Source organism: Bidens hawaiensis, unplaced genomic scaffold, assembly GCF_021521415.1.
Source record: "Bidens hawaiensis isolate Kalapana, Puna unplaced genomic scaffold, B.hawaiensis_p1.1 tig00023456_1, whole genome shotgun sequence".
Classification (NCBI taxonomy): domain Eukaryota; kingdom Viridiplantae; phylum Streptophyta; class Magnoliopsida; order Asterales; family Asteraceae; genus Bidens; species Bidens hawaiensis.
The window spans coordinates 162,249-175,066 of NW_027493689.1; the positions used below are offsets into that span (position 1 = coordinate 162,249).

At 45.2% G+C, this 12,818-nt stretch overlaps 1 pseudogene; it reads right to left on the reverse strand.

The window, feature by feature from the left end:
* Positions 1-1,040: 1,040 nt before the first annotated feature.
* Positions 1,041-1,455, reverse strand: LOC143567615 (putative lipid-binding protein AIR1 pseudogene; annotated as a pseudogene).
* Positions 1,456-12,818: the final 11,363 nt, after the last annotated feature.

The window sequence follows — 12,818 nt, forward strand, 5'->3', positions numbered from 1 at the left end:
CCATTCCTTGTATCAACTTGTTGTGTACCCAAACCTTCGAAAGTAATTATTTAGATAAACTGTTTTGTAATCATCATAAGACTTTTCCTTTGATGGTATAATCTCTTTAATTTTGTAATAAGCAAGGTAGTGACTACATTGAAAACGAAGGCAAGCGGGCAACAAGCTGTGCCGCTACCTCTTTTTTAATTGTAAAACCCAATCTTTTAATTTCTTTTTGTCATCCTGGTTTTTAACATTTTCTTGGGTTTGACTGTGTGTTTGTTCAAACATTAAAGAACTAGGGCATGTATTTCCTATTTTAACAACATATGCTTGTAAGATCAACTCAACTTAATTATTAGAAGTTTAGAACTTTAAATGTATATCTATTCAACTATGGGAGTGTAAAACACACTTGGTGCCCGAATAGTATATCTCTCTCTCTGTTTTTTAAATCAAATGCATCATGTATCCGTGAAGTAACACTATGCCCATTTATTCCTTTGCAAATTAACAAGACTTTTGCTGCCCCTTCTTTTCGTCTGTGATTGATCACTCATGTTAACAACCAAAACGTGTGTATAACTATTGTGATTGATATTCTTGGTTTCCTTACGCCCAAAGCCGTGAAGCTATTTATTTGTGTTCAACTGGTCATGAATAATAATGTTACAACCCCTGCATGCATCTATGAATATAATTTTTAAACGACTTAGCTTTGGTATTCAAAAACAGCTAGTAGTGTAGTTTGTTGCGTGCTTGCCTTCTATTCCGACGTGAACATGACTATTAAATGAATGCTATAAAATGTATAAAATTCCAAAGCTTCCAATATCAATTGTTTTCCATCCTTTTATCCTAAAAAGACGTACACAACATACAAAATAAACAAAAACATCAAATATACAATTTTATTCCCACAAAATAATTCTTCAAACAATCGTTACAAAGAAATTAAAATGCTTTCTCCCATTCAGAGAGTTCAAACAGTAGTCCAAAGCAAACAAACACACACGAAACGGCACGACATGACATGATACATAATTGTTTGTTTAACTTTAACCACATACGAAGTCCTTTGGAACTTGCTTGCTACAAACATTTAGAAGCAAACTGAGAGACAATGGAACATTCAGATTAATTCCAAGAATGTTAGCCTTAACTGCCGTACAAAGGCAAACAGCAGCCTCGAGGTCAACAAGGCCTTCGAGAAGGCTACAACATGGCTTAACTGGTGGGTCTCCAACTACTAGATTAAGTAAGTTTCCAAGCACATTGGCGCATACACCTAGTTTAAGGGCGTCCCTAGGACAGGTTCCAGTGGATGGTGGAATTGGTATCGGGGTAGGGCGTGGACGGGTACCACTGGCTAGTGCAAAAAGCAATAGGTTGAGTGCAAGAAAGAGAGCTAGTGGGGTATTGGTCTTTGAAGCCATCTCTTCGTGATGTGGGAGTTTATCACAAAGTTGTAGTGGTTTAATATAGGAGATTTGAGGAGTATTAATTTATAGGAGAAAGTAAAGAGGTAGGTAAATAGTATTCTATTGCTGATTGCTCTCATGTGATGCATCTAAATACAAAATTACCAAAATTCTTTAAGAATCTCATTCTTTGCTCTTATTAAACCAAAAATCTATGTTCTTATTAAGCCAACAAACTAAAAGTTTATATTATAGTATTCTATTGCGCTAATCTAATATATGGCATGTTAACTAAACATGATGTCAAAATTAGACCCATTTTCGTACCTTTTAACCTTCTATGCATGTACATTTGTCCATGTATCACCAATTTGACACTGAGTACTAACTTCGCAAAACCATTCATCCTAACTTCATAAAACTATACATCCAAGTCCTAACGCCACAAAACTTCATATCCTAACAACCTAACATCCTACCAATATAGCATAAAACACCACAAGATGTTTTGGTTCTTGCAAAGGCGTGTCTTTTAATCAATTGGTAAGGTTTTTCTTTCATTAACTACGTACTCTCTGTGTAATGCAACTTGTAAACCCAATTGCTAATAGCATATAAATTGTTTAACCCCATTTGCTAACAGCCTAACAAAATCTTCCTAACAGCTTAATAAATTCTTTAAACGATGTGCTAACATTAGCCTAACAACATAACAAAATAGTACAATCTACATTACATGAACATTAGCCTAACAACCAAACATCCATCGTCCATACGAAATTATAAACGCGACACAAACAAAACAATGTTGTAGCTTTATCATGGATTTTTCCAGTGACGAATAACGAGTCGCTTTCTAAAAGTATAGTTAAAATAAATAAATAGCCAAACAACGAAAAAACATAACTGAGATCTAAACTAAACAATTTTGTACCTTTATCGAGGAGTTTCGTAGTGATTACTCGAGAGAGAGCTGTGACGGTTTGGTTTGAAGTGGGTGGTGTAGGTAGATGCGAGGAGACGAGTGTGCGATGAAATAATTTGAGCCAAACCCAGTTGAGCTAATAAGTAAGCCCCCCTTGGCTTGGGTTCGACTCGTTAACAAACCATGTTGGCTAGGCTCGGCTTAATTTAAAATCGAGCCACATCGAATGAACTACTTTCGAGCAAGCTTCGAGCGATCTCAAGCCCAGAGCTTTTCGACAGCTCTACATACAAGAATCAGATTATATGAACTTTCTTAAAAAGTTGTGTATTTATCTTTTTAATACTTTAATATCATGTAAATTGTATATATATGTTAAATAAAAAACATTAAATATTATCATCTTTCAATATTGCAAGTAAAATAAATCTTTTAGTTGTAATAAACTCATACATTCAACCAGAAAGGCTAGCAAGCCCCGGTAAAGATTGTACAACCTTTGAAGGAGAAGAAAGTTTTTGAGGAGAGAAAACGATGCCTTTAAAAAGACAAGTTGGATTCACCGGGATCGCGTGTGACTACAGCAAAAGAGTATGGGGGTTGTTTTGCTTTGGGAATCAAACTTAGCTCTCTTGGCAAGGTGGTAGTCGCCGTTAGTTATGGAGAGGAGGAGTCCACGTGCCATAGCGTGGTGGCACATCTCCTCGCCGTTTGTAAGAGAGGTGAAGAAACACTAATCGACCCCGGGCAGATTACGGATAATCTGGGGGTTAAATAGATGTTTCCCACGAGGGGTTAGATCCGGCAAAGATGGTTCTTCTGATAACCTGCAAAACAGACACCGTGAGCTCGTCACTGAGAAGGGGGGGGGTACCTCCTTGTGACCACCCTCCGGCGTGAGAATCAGACTAGATTGCTCTTGAATATAAGTGTATATTAAGAGATTGCTAGAGCAGATATCAGGTATAAAATGTAAGATACAAGATAAGATTAGATGATCATACCATTTGGGGTATTTATAGCCGAAGGTAGGTTTCCAAGAGGGTATAGCCGGCTGAATAGTATTCCTGTTCTACCAACGGTGGCCTACGCACGTGCCATGCTGGTAGTTGGTGGGTAGGCAGCAGCTGACAGTGACCAGGCCTGCTGTGTACTATTCCTTTTCCACCAACTGCAGGCTATGCACGTGGTATGACAGGAGTTGGTGAGTAGGCAGCGGCTAATAGTGACATACAGTACAAGAGCATGCTGCTCGCCATACTGTTGTCAATGAGCTGTCGTATCTCTGGTCAGATCTTTTGCCCATACCTCGTCAGGTACAGTACAAAAGATCCTCCAGTATCGTACGGACTGGCTCATTTGGGCGGGAGTATTCCCCCTCCCGCCTTTGTGCAGGATTGTTCCCGGCTTTCCTCATTCCTTCAGGTGACTACTGAATTATTTTGAGAGCTAAGTGCCTTGTTCGTGTAGCCTTGCTGCGCGGGTGGCCTTCCCTGATGGCTTGTATCCGCAGCTGCGGGAACAGGCGGAGTACTTCGCCATTGGGAGGCATTTCCTGCGGGAACAGCTTGCGTACTGCGCGTAAGGACGTCACGTCTCTGAGCATGGTGGGTCCTGCGGATCCAGTTGGTTTCTGCGCAGACGTCTCTCTTCAAGGTGAGTCCTGCGGGTCCAACTGGGCTCTGCTGGGACCTACCTCTTCAAGTCCCCCCAGTCCAATGTTCTTCTCATGAATGTTTAACAAGTGAGGTGAACTTTTGGATTTAAGCAAAGGGTTTTTGAAAAGGGTTTAGTTTTAAGGTTTTCCATGGGGATTCTTCCCGCGGAAGTCCTAATGTCACTTGCAGAAATTCCCGACTTTCCTGCTTGATCTTTGGGTATGATGCGGGTAGGTCTGTAACCTCCTCGCAAGTCAGGAGCGTTGAGTCCCACTTGTGTGGATTCTACATGAGGTTTTGGTAGTTTTGAACATAGTGATAAATTATGTTAAAACCACCAATTCCATCTTGGAGTTTCAAACAATATAGTTCTCGACGTTCCCGCCATGCGGGGATGTTATTCCCGTTTCCGCAAGCATGGCCCAGAAGATCCTTCTTGGTTTCAATTCCCTGCGGAGCACTAGGTATGTGAAGGGTTTTGCCTTGACACTGTACCCGCACTCGTCTTACGGTTACTTTACTTCCAAGGTATTCCTGGCGTCAATTCCCTGCGGGTGCTAAGTATGTGAAGGGTTTTTCCTTAACACTGTACCCGCACCCGTCTTATAGTTACTTGGTCGCCGAGGTATTCTTGGCTTCAATTCCCTGCAGGTGCTAAGTATGTGATGGGTTTTGCCTTAACACTGTACTCGCACCTGTCTTATAGTTACTTGGTTGCCAAGGTAAGGGGTATTTTCCCGCTTACTTTTGAATCTTTTTGAAAATTTTGAAATTCGAAGAGTTGGTGAAAGGATAAGAACAGTCCAAACTGTTGAAACGTCGTCCGACGGTTTCTTCTGACAGTGTCAGGACGTGCAGGAAGTTATGGCGACGTGACAGTATATGGTCATTCCAGGCGCTTTTTCAGGCGCGTGGGCGCGATTTTTCGGGCGCGTGGCCGCGAAATTAATGGCACGCGTCCTTTTAACAGCTGTTGCCAGCTTGCACTTTGCCACGTGTCATAGTTTCATTGCACCTGCGATTTCTCTCTCTTCCGCATTAAATTCATCGCATTAATTGCGATGAATATATAAAGGGGGAGAGGGTCTCTTGTAATTCACACTTTCACTCTTCTCTTCTTGTAAACGATTTCCGGCGAATACTTTCTGCCAAGCATTCTCCTGAAATCACTCTTCTTTACCTCCAAACCATGTCTTCTACTCACGATTTTGAAGCTGCTGCCGAAGAATCTGACGTGCACGTCGAGATCCCGACGTCTACGTCTGATAAAGACGATAAGAGCACTGCTGGCGAATGCCAGTGTGCTCTTCCGGCCGACCTCTATCGCTACGTCGTCCGGAAGTTCATGCTCGAGTCGTTCGAGCCTGAGTTTCCGGAGCCACACCAGACGGTGTACGATGCCCCCAAGGGCAAGATAGGGGTGTACGCTGCATTCTTCGTTTATGGGAATCTCAGGTTCCCATTGACGAAGTTTGTATACCGTGTCTTGGAGAGGCACGGCGTGCATCTGACGGAGGTACACCCGATGGCGATCGCCAAGATCCGCCAATTTGCGTGGGTGTGCCTCATTCTGGGCGTGGAGCCCCATGTTGACCGGTTGATGACCTTCTATTCTTGGAGGTGCATCCAGGGGTGGTACACCTTGGTCAATCGGATCAAGGGGTTGAAGATCTGCGCTACCGAGCGCAGTCTTCGGTCGTGGAAGCGTGAGTTTTTTTATATCTCCGCTCGCGTCATCCCCCTTGCGATGACCTTTAAGAATGGGAGAGCACTCCCCGCCCTTCACGCCCTCAACTACCAGGAGGCGGAGTGGTTCGCCAAGATCTCCCGGGTCCAGACTCCGGTATACCGCTTTGCGGAGTCTGGGATGGTGATGCTTGGGATGAGCCGGGTGTGGAAGGAGGCGTCACAGGTTCCCATCGTCCTCGAATACGGTTTGAACTCTGTCCCTTACGGTATGCTCTGTCTTCTTTGTTTATATAGGTTTGTCTTCTAACTGTTTGTTTCTTTTATTTCAGAGGGGAACGACTTGCAGTCGCTCCTGCATCCGCGGGAGGCTGATAGTCCCGCTCGGATGGGTACTCGTGCTCTAGATGAGAACGAGTTGCCCATCCTTGAACAGACGGCGGATCGGTTCGTGGAGGTCAACCCGCCAGGCCACGAGATCCTGAGCGCCAGGCGGCCAGGTAAGGAGTTATTCAACCCTCGACCCCTCAATGCTGAAACCTCTGCTGGAATTCCTCTAATCTTGTGTTCTGATGAGGAATCCGCAGATGGTCCTCCGTTGGTGCGGAAGAAGAAGGCTGCCGGCGGGAAGGGGAAGGCGAAGGTTGCCTCCACTGCCGATCCGGTGCCTCGGTCTGATTCAGAGACCGAGAGCAAGGAGGTGGCGGGGAACCCTGGTGGTGATAAGACCACTGCTCCGAAGGCTGAGACGACCGTCACCTCCGAGCAGCCCAGGACAACGACGGTGAGCGGCGTGAAGAGGCCGGCTCCATCGGGTTCGTCCCCGCCTGTTCGCACTTTTAGGCTCAAGAAAACCCGTAAGTACAAACTTTACTTTTTAACTTCATATCTTTCCGCCATTATACTTATATCTTCTTTATGCAGGCGTGGATGCTACCGCATTCCAGGGTGGTGCGGGGAGGAGCACCTCTGGACCCATGACGGTAGGTTTGGTCAACCTACCTGAGGCGATAACCCAGGCGGCTGCGCCTGCTTCAGTTGTTGGTTCAGTTGCTCACCCAGTTGAGCCAACTGTTCCAACTGCGATGACATCTCCGCCGGCTGTCAGTGCCATATTTACTGAATCTGTTACTGAGCCGGCGGTGACTATTCCTGCGGGTACTTCCGCAGCGGCGACCACGGTTGTGAGTTCACCTCCGGTGAGTTCACCTCCGTTGGTTTCTACCGCGGCGGCCTCCATGCCTCCTCCGACGTCGGCAGCTACGGCCGATCCTTCAGGTATGCTTGGGGCTTCTCGCCAACCTCTGCCTCCTTCCCATCTGCCTGACCTCTTGGATGGATTTCCCTTGGGTTCAGGTGATGGGTTCGGCGGCTATCGGCCTGTTGTCGACCCTACAAGTGCGTAGGGTTCTTTTGGCTTTTTTTTTTTTTTTTTTTTATATATCATCTTTTCCTAACTGCTTTTTGTTTTTTGCAGTGTCGGATTCCAATGAAGTGTATGTTCCACGCTGGAACATCCGCCGAGGAACAACCCTTCGCACGCCTGTGCAGTGCGTGGAGTGGGCTCGTCACACAGCTCCCAGTGGTGCGTTGGGGGAAGCAATGGCTAGCTACCAGGAGGGTAGGCTAACCAATGAGCTGCGGATTCTCCTGGCCCGGATGCAGCCGCGCGTCGAGCTGCTTTGTCGTGAAAACGACAAGTTAAAAGCAGCTCGCATCCAAGAAGTAGCTCAGGCGCGGGCTGTCCGGGAGAAGAACAAGAGGCTTACCGCAGTGGCTGCGGAAAAGGAGAAGGCCTTCAAGGCCCTCGAGGTTGAAGTTCAGGCCCGGCTCGAGGCCCGTTCCAAGGCTGCCCAAGCTGTTAACGAACAGCTTCGGCTGGCTAAGGAAACTGCACAGAACGCAACTGAGAGGGGCACCAAGGCTGAAGCTGTTGCTGAACCTCTACGCCTCGAGAATGAGGAACTTAAAGCCAAACTAGAGGCGCTCCAACAGGCTCATGATGCCTTGGCGATGGAAGACGCCAAGAAGCTCCAAGAGATCTTGGACCAGAGGGGGGTGCTTGACCACACTGAGCGGAAGCTAAAGGGCGTTGAAGAGGCTGCGGCTAAAAAAGTGTTGCTTTCCAACCTCAACAAAAGTGAAGCCGAACGCGCCCGTAACCAACTCAAGATGCCCTCCAGGAAGCTCTGGTTACCAAGGAATGGCTTCTTCGAGAAGCGTTGTCGCAGGTAAGCTTAGCTTCATAATGTCTTCACGCTTTTCTTTGTAAATAGAAAAGGTTTTGATACTTGTATTTTTTTTTTGTAGGTTGTGCATCGAGTCTTCACGGACACATCATACGACGATGCCATGAGCGCAGCCCTCAACGCTTCTCATGAGGATGGGGAAAAGGCCGGCTTCCTGCTTGGTCTAGGGTTCGTTGAGAAAGGCATCCCGCCTTCCAACTTCCCTTTGTATGATGTGGATACTGAAGCTGTTTATGACCAAGCAGTGAACCAGTATGCCGCCTTCCCGCATCCGGTGGTGGAGAAGGTAAACGAAGTTGCTGCTGCTGATGATGGGCTAGCTATCCTTAAAGCTTTCCTTGAACCGCCACGCTCTACTGATGGTGCTGGTCCAAGTGGAAGTGGTCCTGAAGCTTGATCCTGAAGATCCCTTTCCACCATTAGAGTAGATTTTTATTTTTGTATAGCTTCTTTTGTATGCGGGTATGTACCCAGCAATCTTTGTAATATTTGAATTTCGATGGAATAAAGATTATTTGCCAATCCCTTGCCTTGTTTATTTCACGCATATTCTGATTTAACTTAGCAATTTCTTTAGTACTTAGATAAGTTAACTTTTCAATGTGGTAGATAATAAGTTAAAGTTTTGCGTCCTCTTTCATGATTGTGCGGATAGGACCGTCACTTGCACTTAGTAGGATGGCTAAACTTTACCTATATCTGACCTGCGTGGAAGTTTTCCTCATCTTTTCCTTTGAAATTTTCTAAGTGTTTAGAATAAGTTAACCTTTGAACGTGGTAGATAATTGGTTGAAGTTTTGCTTCCTCATTCGTGATTGTGCGGGTAAGACTGTCACTTGCACTTAGTAGGATGGCTAAACTTTACCTATATCTGACCTGCGTGGAAGTTTTCCTCATCCTTCTGTTAGAAATTTTCTAAGTATTTTGAATAAGTTAACCGTTCGACGCGCGGTTGTCAATAGGTTAGTTCGGTTTCCTCTATCATGATTTGTGCGGTTAGGACCGGCACTTTCATTTAGTGGGATGACTGAACTTTACCTTTAACTGACCTGCGTGAAGGTTTGCCTTTTTTGGGTTTATGCGGGTTTTGCCGCCTTCCCCACGCAACGACTTTCTTTCACACTTATGTATGCGGTGAAGACCGGCATATCCGTGTGGAAAGTTCATAAGTATAAATGTAAAATCATCAGCGTCGATGTTCTAAGGAGAATCATTTCCATTATAAGTGGCTCCGGGCCTTTTCTTTACAAATTTGGAATTGATCTACATGCAAACTGTGTAATTGAGCTCCCTTCCATGTTGTTGGGATGGGAGTGCCATCGAGCCGATATGCACCCGGTTCGGGATCTCGTTGTTTACGCAGTATGTAGTCTCCAACATTGAAGCTGCAATTTTATTCGTGTTTTCCCCAACTGGGGTTCTACACGCGTCAGCCTGCTCAGCGTTCGTTACGCCACGAGGTGCGCGAGCGTCCCATCTTTGACAAATGCTTCGACGATGTCCTTTACGTCTATGCATTCTTTAGTGTTGTGGCCTTTTGTCCTGTTAAAGTCACAGTATTTGCTCCGATCAGCATTGTGACGATGTCAGATTATTGGAGCCTTTGGCCATGGAAGCTCCTCAGTGGCGAATATCTCGGTGACGCTTTTGGTGAGTGGCGTCCATCTGGAGTTCTGGTTCGACTGTACGTTATCCCTTCCGCCTAACCGATGTTGCAAGCCGGATGTGTCAAAGTTTACCCTTGACTGCCAAATGCCTAGCTTCCACTTTTTGTTTAGTCGGGCGGTAAGGACGTTGTCTTCTCTTGTTTTCTGGGTGTAGAGGTTTGTGCTTTGGGGGAGATCTCTACCCAGTTTCTTCTCCGTTTCCGCAAAGCGTTTAGCTGCTGTCATGATGGCATCCCATGTGGATGGCATGCCATCTCTACCCGTTAAGGTGTGGATGAGCTCTGGATCGTTCGCGCCCTGGATGAAAGCAGCGCGAACAAGATCTTCGCTAATATTACCCAGACTTAGCTTCTTTGAGTTGAAGCGAGTGATGAAGTTTGGCAAAGATTCATCTTCCTCTCGAATGCAATTGAGGATTGTCCATTGCTCCTCGGTATACTTTCTTTGTTGGCTGAAGTGTTGGCTAAACTTCTGCTGGAAGTCTTCCCAATCGTAGATGTGGTGGACCGGTAAACGATCGAACCACGCTCTAGCTGCCCCAACAAGCGTCATTTGGAACATGTAACACCACGTAGGTTCCATCCAACTACTGACGGTTGCCCCCGCTATGAACCTGTTCAAATGATCGTCTGGATCAGATATACCATCGTAAGTGCCGATGTTGGACATCTGTTTGGCAATTTTCGGGACGATTGCTTCCGCAATGTCCCTTGCAAATTTAGACGTTTCCGCCTTTGCAGCAGTTGGTGTAAACGTTTTGGAGAAGTCACGTGGGTTTCCACCCACGTTTTTTGGTTTGAAGGTTTCTCCAAAACGCCTTCTAGGTTGGGAGTCCGTTTCCTTACGCTTCCCTTTCGCCCTATGATGAGGGTTTGCGTCACTATCGGATTCCTCCGAATCATTGTCCAAGTACTCTCCGAATTCCTTAGGCTGTTGGAGTGAACGTAAGCGTTCATCCAACTCAGCTTGGAATTCTTTTTGACGTGCTTCCGCCCACACTTTAACTTCATCCAGTGTTTGGCGGGGGAGCCTCGTTCGTTGTCTCTCTAACTGGGTATCGGTGAATCCCAGTGGGCGATTATTTACTGCACTTGCCCCAGCTTGGGTAACTGGGGTAGTGTTCGTAAAATTTACTGCACTTGCCCCGGCTTGGGTAACCGGGGTAGTGTTCGTAAAAACTGTGTAGTCGCCGATATTCCCCCCAATAGCTGGGGTTGTGGTTACCGGAGTTTCTTTAACCATCTTTCCAGAAGTTTGAAAAAACTGAAAAGAAATGAAGTTCTAGCTTTTATGCACGGATGGCGCCAATGAAGAAACACTAATCGACCCCGGGCAGATTACGGATAATCTGGGGGTTAAATAGATGTTTCCCACGAGGGGTTAGATCCGGCAAAGATGGTTCTTCTGATAACCTGCAAAACAGACACCGTGAGCTCGTCACTGAGAAGGGGGGGTACCTCCTAGTGACCACCCTCCGGCGTGAGAATCAGACTAGATTGCTCTTGAATATAAGTGTATATTAAGAGATTGCTAGAGCAGATATCAGGTATAAGATGTAAGATACAAGATAAGATGAGATGATCATACCATTTGGGGTATTTATAGCCGAAGGTAGGTTTCCAAGAGGGTATAGCCGGCTGAATAGTATTCCTGTTCTACCAACTGTGGCCTACGCACGTGCCATGCTGGTAGTTGGTGGGTAGGCAGCAGCTGACAGTGACCAGGCCTGCTGTGTACTATTCCTTTTCCACCAACTGCAGGCTATGCACGTGGTATGACAGGAGTTGGTGAGTAGGCAGCGGCTAATAGTGACATACAGTACAAGAGCATGCTGCTCGCCATACTGTTGTCAATGAGCTGTCGTATCTCTGGTCAGATCTTTTGCCCATACCTCGTCAGGTACAGTACAAAAGATCCTCCAGTATCGTACGGACTGGCTCATTTGGGCGGGAGTATTCCCCCTCCCGCCTTTGTGCGGGATTGTTCCCGGCTTTGCTCATTCCTTCAGGTGACTACTGAATTATTTTGAGAGCTAAGTGCCTTGTGCGTGTAGCCTTGCTGCGCGGGTGGCCTTCCCTGATGGCTTGTATCCGCAGCTGCGGGAACAGGCGGAGTACTTCGCCATTGGGAGGCATTTCCTGCGGGAACAGCTTGCGTACTGCGCGTAAGGACGTCACGTCTCTGAGCATGGTGGGTCCTGCGGATCCAGTTGGTTTCTGAGCAGACGTCTCTCCTCAAGGTGAGTCCTGCGGGTCCAACTGGGCTCTGCTGGGACCTACCTCTTCAAGAGGACAGGACACTACTTAGTCCGACACAAAAGTCTTAAATGTTGTGCGAAATCAGACACACCTACAAATCTACAATCCAATAATCTTTTTTTTTTTTTGGAACGACAAACAAAAGTATATAATTAAACACAAACAACATAAACTAGCAAGATGCTAGAAACGCCAGGTCCAATAATAATACATTAAGACAACATAACCACATCACCTAATACCTTTACCCATCAGATACGCCCTTACATTTTATATTAAATTAAACGCACTCCATCTTTCCCATGTCAAACCCGGCCGCTTGTTAGATTTGTAATCCAATAATCTCCATGGAGGTAACCCCTCTCAAGTGATTAAAAACCAAAAAGTAACACCACTTCTAATAAAACTCGTATTTAAGATTGTTCTCTATATCCGTTCCTATTAAATCTTACTTCTTGTTTGTCTTATTGAAAAAAAAAACTGTATTAACTGTGATTCAGTTTAATAAATTTGTTAGCACTTTATTCTGATGTCTTGTGGGAATTTGCCTTTCCTAGTATTTACTTACTAAATTTTATATTTAATAGAATTAGTTTACCTTCAAAAGAATTGTTAATTTTAATTATACATTAGCTTAATAATTTGACAATTGACCGGTGGATAAAATTTTGATTTAAATGAATGTTTTTGCAAATGTGAACAAATTACTAAAATTAGACAAAAGCTCTTGCAACACCAACTTTCTAAGGGAAAGGTTCCAAATTTATCGATGGCTCTAAGTGACTAGGTTCCGCATAGCTTGGAACTCATCTGTCCACCGTAATTTCGTAATTAATTTTTGTTCATGTTTGAGTGTTCTTGCATGAAGTGTATACGTAAAAATAAGGGCTCACATTGAATCCGTACACGCATGCATATTCTCGACCTTGTCTGTCTTTAATTTCCGGAGTGATTGACGATTGACGATAAAAT